The sequence below is a fragment of the Lepus europaeus genome, chromosome 1 (assembly GCF_033115175.1).
Source record: "Lepus europaeus isolate LE1 chromosome 1, mLepTim1.pri, whole genome shotgun sequence".
Classification (NCBI taxonomy): domain Eukaryota; kingdom Metazoa; phylum Chordata; class Mammalia; order Lagomorpha; family Leporidae; genus Lepus; species Lepus europaeus.
In genome coordinates, this window is record NC_084827.1 from 164316779 (window position 1) to 164327572 (window position 10794).

General features: G+C 44.3%; 1 non-coding gene across 1 annotated transcript; it reads right to left on the bottom strand.

Annotated features, from left to right (window-relative positions):
* Positions 1-7082: 7082 nt before the first annotated feature.
* Positions 7083-7184, bottom strand: LOC133768488 (U6 spliceosomal RNA). The gene has a single exon (XR_009866980.1). It is a non-coding gene; the product is annotated as a U6 spliceosomal RNA (small nuclear RNA).
* Positions 7185-10794: the final 3610 nt, after the last annotated feature.

The window sequence follows — 10794 nt, forward strand, 5'->3', positions numbered from 1 at the left end:
ACAGTGGTTAAGATGCTGCTTGGGATGTGTGCATCCCATCTTGGAGTGCCTGGGTTTGAATCCTGGCTCCTTTCCTGATTCCAGCTTCCTGCTAATGCACACCCTCGGAGGCACCCGGTGATGGCTCAAGGACTTGGGCCCCTGACACTCATGTGGGAAACAATTGAGTTCTAAGCTCCTGACATTGGCCTGGCCCCACCTCAGCTATTGTGGGCTTTCGGGGAGGGAACCAGCAGATGGAACATCCTTCTTTGTGTGTTTCTCAATGGCTTTCAAAAATATTTAAACATAATTTTAAAACTTTTTAAAATTTGTGGATTATTAAAAATAATCCCACCCTAATTGAAGGTCTAGGAGTAAGAAAGTCGGTGACATTCTGACACCAGCCAGCACAGGGCATGGATGACATGGGTCACAAATGACAAATGAAGGATAAGGTGATTTACCAGTGAATGTGGCATAAATGATAGTTACGGGTCTAAGATTTAGGGAGGCCAGGTGAGAGAAGGGGCAGAACAGCTTCCGTGTTCCAGCAGAGTCCAGTCCCCCAGTGAATGCTGCCAAGGTGCCAGGGAGCTGAGTGCCATCCTGAGAGTTCAAGCCCTGGTGTAGGCCCAGATGGCTGAAGATGCAGCCATCATCATGGAGCATCAACCAGCTGAACCCTGTCAATGCACAGAATGTAAAAGATAGTAACTTTTTTTTTTTTTGACAAGCAGAGTGGACAGTGAGAGAGACAGAGAGAAAGGTCTTCCTTTGCCGTTGGTTCACCCTCCAATGGCCACGCACCGCGCTGAACCAAAGGCAGGAGCCAGGTGCTTCTCCTGGTCTCCCTTGGGGTGCAGGACCCAAGCACTTGGGCCATCCTCCACTGCACTCCCTGGCCACAGCAGAGAGCTGGCCTGGAAGAGGGGCAACCGGGACAGAATCCAGCGCCCCCACCGGGACTAGAACCCCCGGTGTGCCGGCGCCGCTAGGCGGAGGATTAGCCTGTTGAGCCACGGCGCCGGCCAAAGATAGTAACATTTTAAAATCACTTAGTTTGGGGTGGTATGCTATATAGTAAAAGATAATGAAAATAAGGAACACACTTTTCATAGTTCATCCATTACAGGTATCAGGAAACTATGATTTAGGGGCCAAATCCAGCCTGCCATCTACTTTATTCTTTTCTTTTTTTAAAGATTTATTTATTTATTTGAAAGTAAGAGTTACACAGAAGAGATAAGGAGAGGCAGAGAGAGAGAGAGAGGTGTCTTCCATCCCTGGTTCACTCCCCAATTGGCTGCAATGGCTGGAGCTGCAACAATCCAAAGCCAGGAACCAGGAGCTTCTTCTGGGTCTTCCATGTGGGTGGAGGGGCCCAAGCTCTTGGGTTGTCTTGTACTGCTTTCCCAGGTCATAGCAGAGAGCTGGATTGGAAGTGGAACAGCTGGGACTCAGTGGGTGCCCATATGGGATGCCAGCACTGCAGGCGGCGGCTTTACTTGCTATGCCACAGCGCTGGCCTCTGTTTTTTTTTTTTTTTTTCAGAGAGTGTTATTAGAAGATGATTATGTCCATTTGTTTAAGAATTACCTATGACCATTTTTTTTTTTTTTGTATAACAGTGGCAGAGTTGAGTCTTTGCATCACAGACCACGTAGCTCTCAAGGCTCAAAGTATTTACTGTCTGGTCCTTTATAGACAATGTTTTTGGCTCATAATCCATGATACTGATCTACAAAAAGGTGAAAGATAAACAGTCTGATCTCTATTTATATGGTGTGAAAACCCTGGTGTGCAAAACCCAGTGGATTATAGCAAATGGCTGGTCTCAATATGGAAATGGTGTCTGGCATTGTCTTCTCCACCTCCTTGGGAAGAGTATACTTTTCCTGTCTGACGCACCATGCTAGGTCCTGTTTTGGTGAGTGGAAGATAAGAGAGTGCCCTATGAGCCAGGGTTGTAAATGCACTTGTGTGGTTTGGCTTCACTTCTTGAGCCTGTGCTGTCTGCCATGAGAAGAGCATGTTCCAGGTCACTATAGCCGATGTAGCTGTGTCTCAGGATGAGTGGCCATGGTGCAGAACTCAGCCTGACCTGAGGACTTCATGGCAAGGCAGTCCAATTCTAGCTGAGTCCAGCAGAGCACAGCAAGCCTGCCAACCCATGGCAAATGGACAGTTCTTTCTCCCAGTGACCTACATCAGCCTTGCTGTTGTCGGTTACTGAAACTTTGGGAGCTGTTTTTTATGCAGCATCTTTTCAGCTATGTCTAACACATGCTAAACTTAAGAAACATAGGAAGAGAATATTCTCTGCTTAGGGATGCTATTAGCCCATACAACATCTTTGTGAAAATTCTGAAAAAGTTGCCTTTGTCAAAATGTTGTATTTCCCATCTGTCAGAAAATTGTCACGTAGTACTTTTGCTGTACATTGCTAACGTGGACATGGTCATAAAAGACAAAGCTATGAGAGACACAACGTGACTATGCAGTGTGCAACATATACAACCATGGGAGATGGCTCTACACTGTGAGAAGACTCAATGACTTGGAGTCTCTGAAATTAATCCTTGTGTGGTGGAAGCAGGTAGAAGGATGGCTATCATTGATGACACTAGCTTGATGTGTAATGTTATTTATTTATTTATTTTTTGACAGGCAGAGTGGACAGTGAGAGAGAGAGAGAGAGAAAGGTCTTCCTTTTCTGTTGTTTCACCCCCCAATGGCCGCTGTGGCTGGTGTGCTGCGGCCGGCATACCGCGCTGATCCGAAGCCAGGAGCCAGGTGCTACCTCCTGGTCTCTCATGCGGGCACAGGGCCCAAGGACTTGGGCTATCCTCCACTTTACTCCTGGGCCACAGCAGAGAGCCAGACTGGAAGAGGAGCAACTGGGACAGAATCTGGCGCCCTGACCGGGACTAGAACCCGGGGTGCCAGCGCCACAGGTGGAGGATTAGCCTATTGAGCCGTGGCGCCGGCCAGTGTAATGTTATTTTTACATGGTGGAAGATGTACCTTCGTGGACCAATTCCAATCCCCATTCTTGAAATTAGAGTCTGGTTGCAAAGATGGGAGAGGGCAAAAGTAGTGTTCTCGGAAAGAGGGAAAGGAAAGAAGCTGTTAAAATGTTAAAATAAAACCATAATTTATTGCTGTAATATTTCATGCTGGTTGGTCCTTCCATTGAGGCAAATGCAAGAACAAGGCCTCTGTTTTTTGTCCTCTTTCTGTCCTTTCTTCCCCACTAGGGATAGGAGGAATAAGGAGCCCTTGGTTTACCGGAGCATCAGAATTGAACTGTGTACAACTAGGCTAGGTTTTCTGAGTGATTGTCTAAACTAGCTCAGGCTGAGATATGTAACTTTCCAAGCTGCTTCTGACATCTAACTTAAGTCTGTGAACCTTGAGGCCCTGGTGGGCACCCACACATATGGTAATGGGAAAATCTAGGCTAAAGAAGAAGAATAATGAAAAAAGAGATACTTTGAAATCTGGCCCCTCAATTTATCAGCAACCTGAGTTTCCCTCTTGTCATTTAGAAAATGGCAAAAGTAATTGCCATGTCACAGTTGGGACGAGATTTGGGGGGATGATGTACGAAGACCATACAGAAGAACGTACTGCACAGTAGGCAGTTGTTCTTGGTAGACTTCTGTTTTTCTTCAGACCAGATTGAAAAAATGCAAACTGAAAAGTGTGTGTCTCTGGTGTCTTCCCGTCTCTCTTTTCTCATTTTGGTTGTCTTGTCTTCCACCGTTCCTCTTTCTCCTACCATCTGGCTGCCTCTTGTGAGTGCCCAGGCTTGTACTTTGGATTGTAGGGAGCTGTGGAAACAAGTCCATGATTGTAACACGTGTACTCTGCCCAGTCAGATCCAGGCAAGCTTCAGGCATGTCTGCAGCTCTTCCTAGGTTAGAAACTCCCTGAGGACAGGGACCTGTGAATTTTATTCACGATGTCTGCATCAGGCCCAGCTAGCAGCAGCCACGTTGTGAGCAAGCAGTGACACTTACTGCATTAAAATGGCACTGTACAGTAACTGAAAGTCTAACCAAATCACATCTTAATAATTCTTTCATCTAGGCATTTAATAAATATGTATGGCTTGTTCACCATCTGTGTGTCTGGATTTTAGGCTGGGAATAGAAAGGGTGACATTACTGGAGACTTAACTTGAAAGCAAATGCTTCTAATAACTCTTTTTTAAGCTTCTGGGTCAGTTTAAGATATTCTGGGGAGAAGAAAGGTAAGTGGAAGTATAATTTGTCCACCCGTGTTGGTGGTGTCAGACCGTAGTCAAGTTATAAAAACTTTGTGTTTTAAAATGTGGGACTCAGGGGTGGCACAGCAAGGTAAGCTCCTGCTTGGGACACTGGCATCCCATATCAGATGGAGTGCCAGTTTGAGTCCAGACTGCTTTACTTCTGATCCAGCTTCGCTACGAATGTGTCTGAGCAAGGAGAGGATGCTGGTCCAAATGCTTGGGTCCCTGCCACCCAGGTGGGAGACTGAGATGAAATTCCTGGTGCTTGACTGTGTTCTGGTCCAGCCCTGGCTGTTGCAGCCTTTTGGAGGAGTGAACCAGCAAATGGATGCTGTCTCTCCATCTCTGTCTCCTTGATGCTCTGCCTTTCAAATAAATGAATAAATAAATCTTAGAAAATGTGTTATTCCAAACTACCTTTCAAAAATTCTAATGATTGAATTTCTAATAAGTAAAGATCATATAAATTTGAGTGTATAAAATGCAATGCTAACTTTATAAAGTGCAGTGCTAACAATATTTGGCTTTTATCTCTCTTTATATGTTGAATTTGATACAACAGCTGCCATATCCTTGTTTAATATAGTGGTTGGCTTGGCAACCATTTTGGGGCATCCATCCCTTCCCTGTGTGCTTATTGTGACACAGCTCACTAGTTCTTACCTCACTGCTCCCCTCCCTCTCCCTAATGGTGGGTCCCCCTGTTTCCTCCAGATGCACTTTGTGGGCAGCTCTATCCTCACTGAGACCTGTGAATGACAAATGTCTTCTGTTTCCTTGCTTTTGGTTCACTTCCTCCTCCTGTGTCATCTGACACACAGGCCTGAATGTAACTTTCCCCCTTGCCAGGGTTTTCCTTAATGCTGGCAGCCTTCTTATGGCCACTCTTAAGAGGGAACAAGACATTGCAAGACTTAATTACAGGGACCAGCTATGTGGCTCAGCGGGTTAACACCCTGGCCTGAAGCGCTGCTGGCATTGCATTTGGGTGCCGGTTTGAGACCCAGCTGCTCCTCTTCCGATTCAGCTCTCTGCTGTGGCCTGGGAAAGCTGTAGAAGATGGCCCAGGTCCTTGGGCCCCTGCACCCATGTGGGAGACCTGGAAGAAGCTCCTGATTCCTGGCTTTGGATTGGCACAGCTCCGGCCATTGTGGCCAACTGGGGAGTGAACCAGTGGATGGAAGATTCTCTCTCTCTCTCTCTCTACCTTTCCTTCTTTCTCTGTGTAACTCTTTCAAGTAAATAAATAAATCTTTTTTAAAAAAGACCTAATTACAAAGAAACCCTAAGAACAGAAATTGCAACAGTGTAAATGTTGAGAGGAACCACTCTAGGGCCATGGGCAAGAGTTTTCTGCAAAGATCTAAATAGGAAGCAATTTCAGCTTTGCAGGCCATCTGGTCTGTTGCAATTATTCAGGCTATTGCAGCATGATAGTCGCCATGTAACATAAATAAAAGGATGAACATGGATGTATTCCAATAAAACTTTATTTAAAAAACAAGCAGTGAGCCTGCTGTGTGTGTAGTTTGCCAACTCCTGCTCTGTAGGGGAGAGAGAGAGAAAGGGCTTTGTAATTTATTGATGTTGGAGAGTCACTTATTCTCTCTCATCTCCAGCATCCTCATCTGTGAAAGAGGGCTAGTAAAGCCTACTTCTACATGTTGTGAAGATTAAGTACAATAGGCTATAAGAAGACCTAACCTTGTCATTGGTTTTTGTTTCCAAATAACAATGCTGCAATTCATACCTCCCTCCCACCCCATTTTATTGTCTTGATCAGAAAGTTTCATTACTTCGGTGCAGCTACTTGAGCTTGTAATTACTATAGTTTAGTACTCATGAAAAAGTAACTAACACTTCACACTCTCGGGGAATTTGTGTTAGAAACAAGAATTGGTAACTAGCACTCCAGGGAGGAGGTTTTGTAGCTGGGGTTCCACTCCCTTCTCCCTTCATATCCAATGTTACTTTGAATGCGAGTTACTTCTTCACCTTTTCTCCCTGTGTTTCCCCACCTCGTGCCCCTGTTAATTAGTCCTCCAGTAGTTAAGTGTGGACTCAGAATTGCTTCTGCCCACGGAGTCCAATGGTTCTCACCCGCACTCATGTACAGATGAGTGTGCTTTGCTCCCAGGGGCTCAGGGCACACAGTGTGGATGCTCATTTGGGAATGGGCTTATGTGGGCTTAGCTAGCATCCAGGAAGCCGACAGGCCTGGGATTGGATTCTGACTCCCGTCCTAACAGGCGATGTGAATGTGGGCAAAGTAATTAGCTTCCATGGGTCATCATGTCTTCATATAATAGAATAGTGATTATAATACCTACCTCACAGCGTTGTTGGAATGAACTAGATGACTATGGAAAATGAAGAAACGAAATTTACACTAGAGACTGGCAGGGGATCCTGTGTTTCTCAACACTGCCTCATATTCAAAGGCTAGACGTGTCTGGCACAGAAACTTGTAGAGGAAATAGGTAAATAGGTGGCAATCAGCATCATTATCACTTGCATCCTGTCCTTACAGAACATGAAATGTTAATCTGTACTTTCAGCATCCTTTGCTATTGTTCTCAATGTTTCCCTTTTATATTGCTACCATCATTGTATACCAGTTACACATAATGGTTAATGCATTTTTTACTTCATAAAGTTATTTGTTATTACATCTCTGTTACTTCATAACAAAAAGTTCTGCAAATAATTTTTGAATGTTTGTGAGCCTCTACTAAGAGATACTCATTCTCTGTGCTTTCTGTCAATTACCCCTTTTAATCCTTCAAACAACTCTATGGATAACTAATATCATTGCTCCCATTTTTTAAAAATTATGGAATGCTTCATGAATTTGCATATCATCCTTGTGCAGGGGCCATGCTAATCTTTTCTGTATCATTCCATTTTAGTATATATGAAGCTGAAGCAAGCAACTGTTCCCATCTTCTAGATAAGGAAACTGAGGCTAAGAGGCATCAAGTGATCTGTCTAAAGTTGGAGCTAATTAGCAACACAACTGGAAGGCAGACTCCAAATCCCGGCCTGGTGGAGACAAAGGTCCCCTCAGAGACTATGAATTTGACTATCTAGTTCCCTCAGAGGTCAGCTTAGGGACTGGCATTGTGGTCTAGCAAGTTGGTCCATCACTTGCATCACCAGTATCCCATATTAAAACACCAGTTTGAGTCCCCACTGCTCTGCTTCTGAACCAGCTCCCTGCTAATGTACCTGGGAAAGTGGCAGAAGAGATCCAAGTACTTGGACCCCTGCCACCCATGTGGGAGATCTGGATGGAGTTCCTAGTTCCAGGTTTCAGCCTGGACAGTTCTGTACATTGTGGTCATTTGGGGAGTGAACCAGTGGATGAAAGATTCTCTCTCTCCCCCGACTTTGTTTTTCTGCCTTTGAAATAAATCAATTTTCAAAATGTCAATCTTACACAACTGTGAGCTAGTTTAGATGACAAAAGATGTTCATTCCATAAGCATTTTCCCAGACCTTTTTCCCCTTTGTCTTCATGTTTGGCACCTACAGTGCCTTTCTTCCAGTTCTTTAGATGACATAAAATACATTATTGTGAACTGTTGCTCCACTGTATTGTACAGCTTATTACTTCTAACTGTGGTTTCTTTTTAATTTTTGATTTTAAAAAACTTAACAGACATATAAAAATTACACATATTTATGTGGTAATAGGTGATGTTTCATTACATGTGTACCCTGTGTAATGTCAATCAGAGTAAATGTATTTATCCTTTTAAGTATTTGTCATTTCTTTATGAAGACATCCTCAGATGTTCTAGTTTTTTTTTTTCATTAATAAATATACAGTGACTTATCCTCATCCATCTTTACCCTACTGTGCAACATAATCCCAGAACTTCTTACTGCTATGTAGCCTTAGCCTGGTACCTGCCAGTCAACGTTTCCATTATAAACCTCAGGATTCTCAGATTGTGTGAAGCCGAAGCTCCTGGGAGTTGGTTTACGTGCTTCCCCCATTTGCTGGCTGTGGTGTGTGAACTCTTAGAGTCAAAGTGAAATGGAGAAATAACAGTTAATTGATAGGGAAATTGGAAGGATAAAGTACATAGCAGTGTCTTGATAAATATTACTAACTTTAGCAGTCATACCTTTTTCCCCCATCTTTTGTAAGCAAAATATGGTGAGTAGTTTAAGTATATGTTTGCTTCCCCTAGAAACTCCTTCCTCACCTCCCAGACTCTCGTTTGGGTGATCAGTGTGATCCCTGTGTTCATTCACACCAGCTGTGAAGGGCTGTTGACCATTTGACGAGTGGTCTCACTGGGGTGTGGAAGCAGATGGATGGGGTGGCCACAGTCATTGCAATGGGTGTTTCGGCCATTACTGCAGACTTGAATGGCTACAGGCTTGGGTCAGTGATCCAGGCTAGATGCTCAATGTCCAGTTTCTTAAAACCTGTCACGCTCTCAAAGCGTCTTTCATTTTTCTGCTTCTGGCACAGAAATGGATATGGAGAACTATTTCTGTCCTATAGGAACTCTTGAGTGTGAGCTGGGTACCCCGAGGGTGACTGAGGCCCTTTCAGGATGCCTGTGAGGTCAACACTATTTTTATAATAATAAAAAATGGCGCTTGGCTTTCCCAGTGTATTGATATTTACTCTGATGGTGCAGAAGCTGATGATGGGTAAAACTGGACACCAACTGGGGCTGTGGGGTCAAGTCATCCTAATGGCTATCAGACTCTTCATTGCTGTGCACCCACATTTAAAAAAGCTAGTTTCACTTAAAAATGTCCATGACGAGTATACATCTTCAAAAATACTCTTTGTGACAGGATTGGACGTACATAAAGCACCTTCAGCACCCTGGAATGTGATGGTTGTCTCAAGGAAACACTTGTGTGATTGTTTGAGTTGCAACCACTTTTTCACAGAACATTTTTACTTGAAAGAATTGTTGTTATTCTGTTTTGTTACACTGATTTGTTGTTATACAGTATAGTTTAGAGAATAATGACAGGAAAAATAACTCTGTACATGTTTGTTTGTTTATTTATTTATTTATTTTTCATAGGCAGAGTTAGACAGAGACAGAGAGAAAGGTCTTCCTTTTCCGTTGGTTCATCCCCCAAATGGCCTCTATGGCCGGCGTGCTACGCTGATCCGAAGCCAGGAGCCAGGTGCTTCCTCCTGGTCTCCCATGCCGGTGCAGGGGCCCAAGCACGTGGGCCATCCTCCACTGCCTTCCCGGGCCACAGCAGAGAGCTGGACTGGAAGAGGAGCAACCGGGACAGAATCCGGCATCCCAACCGGAGCTAGAACCCGGGGTGCCGGCGGAGGATTAGCCAAGTGAGCCACGGCGCCGGCCAACTCTGTACATGTTTAATCAGTTGCAATTTTTCTCCCCAATATTTTCATTCTGTGATTGGCTGAATTGCTGGATGCAGAGCCTACAGATATGAAGAGCCTGCTGTTTTCTGGAATTCTGTAAGAAGCATAAGAGGAATGGGCATAGAGTTCAAGATTTTTGCTGGGAAGCCTGCATCCTGTATCCAAATGCTTGGGTTTGAGTCCTGGATCAGTTTCAGCTCCTTGCTAATGTGCACGCTGGGAGGCAGCAGATGGGTGGCTCATGTAGTTGACTCCCTGTCACTCACACGGCAGAGCTAGATTGAGTCCCCAGCTCCTGGTTTCTGCCTGACCCACCCTTGGCCCATGTGGGCATAAGGGAGTGAACGAGTGGATGGGAACTTTCTCTCTGTCTCTCTTTGTCTTTATATTCGCTACATTTTTTTTTAAAGTTGAATTACTTTCAAAAATAAAAAAAGGAAGAAATAGGAAAGCCTAAGAGTGGTGGTAAGTGGCAGGTAGTGCTCAGCTCTACTGTCAGGGAAGAGTGGGGAGTAGTGGGGCTTGAGGCAGCCTGTGGACTGTGCGCTCTAAGTGTAGCAACCTGTTCAGTGCCTGCTGCTTGTTGCTATGGGGGAAGGCAGGCCCAGCATGCTCACATATTCTGACTTTTCAAGGAAATCCAGAATTCTAAGCTTTAATGTGAAATCTCTCAGTTTTACTGTTGGTGGTACATTCAAGAAATTTTTAGCACCATGCATGGGCCAGCTGAGAAGATGCTGCCTGTGGGGCTCTCGAGGTAGCCTCTGGTGCAGGCACTTAGGCCGACAAAGCTCTTCCTAGAGGGGAGTAATGTCTGATTATAATGACAATATTTATTAGTAAGAATTTAAAGAATTAGTAAGGATTTCAGAATCCTGTGTAGGTGATACAAAATTCTTTTAAATAGCACAAATGGCACGGAATGCTAGAAACTTAGCAAACTATTGTGTTCTGTGTGGCGAACATTGTGTTCAACCCATTGGGGAGCCTGCAAGGAGAAGTGAGGGCTTTTCCTTTCATCCTCTTAGTTCCTTTTCTGAAAATGAGCACTTTTTGTCTCTACCCCTCACTGTAAAGAAAACCAACTCTAGACAGCATAATAGCTCTTTGTTTCATTAGAGCGTGGTTGCGTTCTTCTATTCTTGATGGTTTGCCTCCTTAT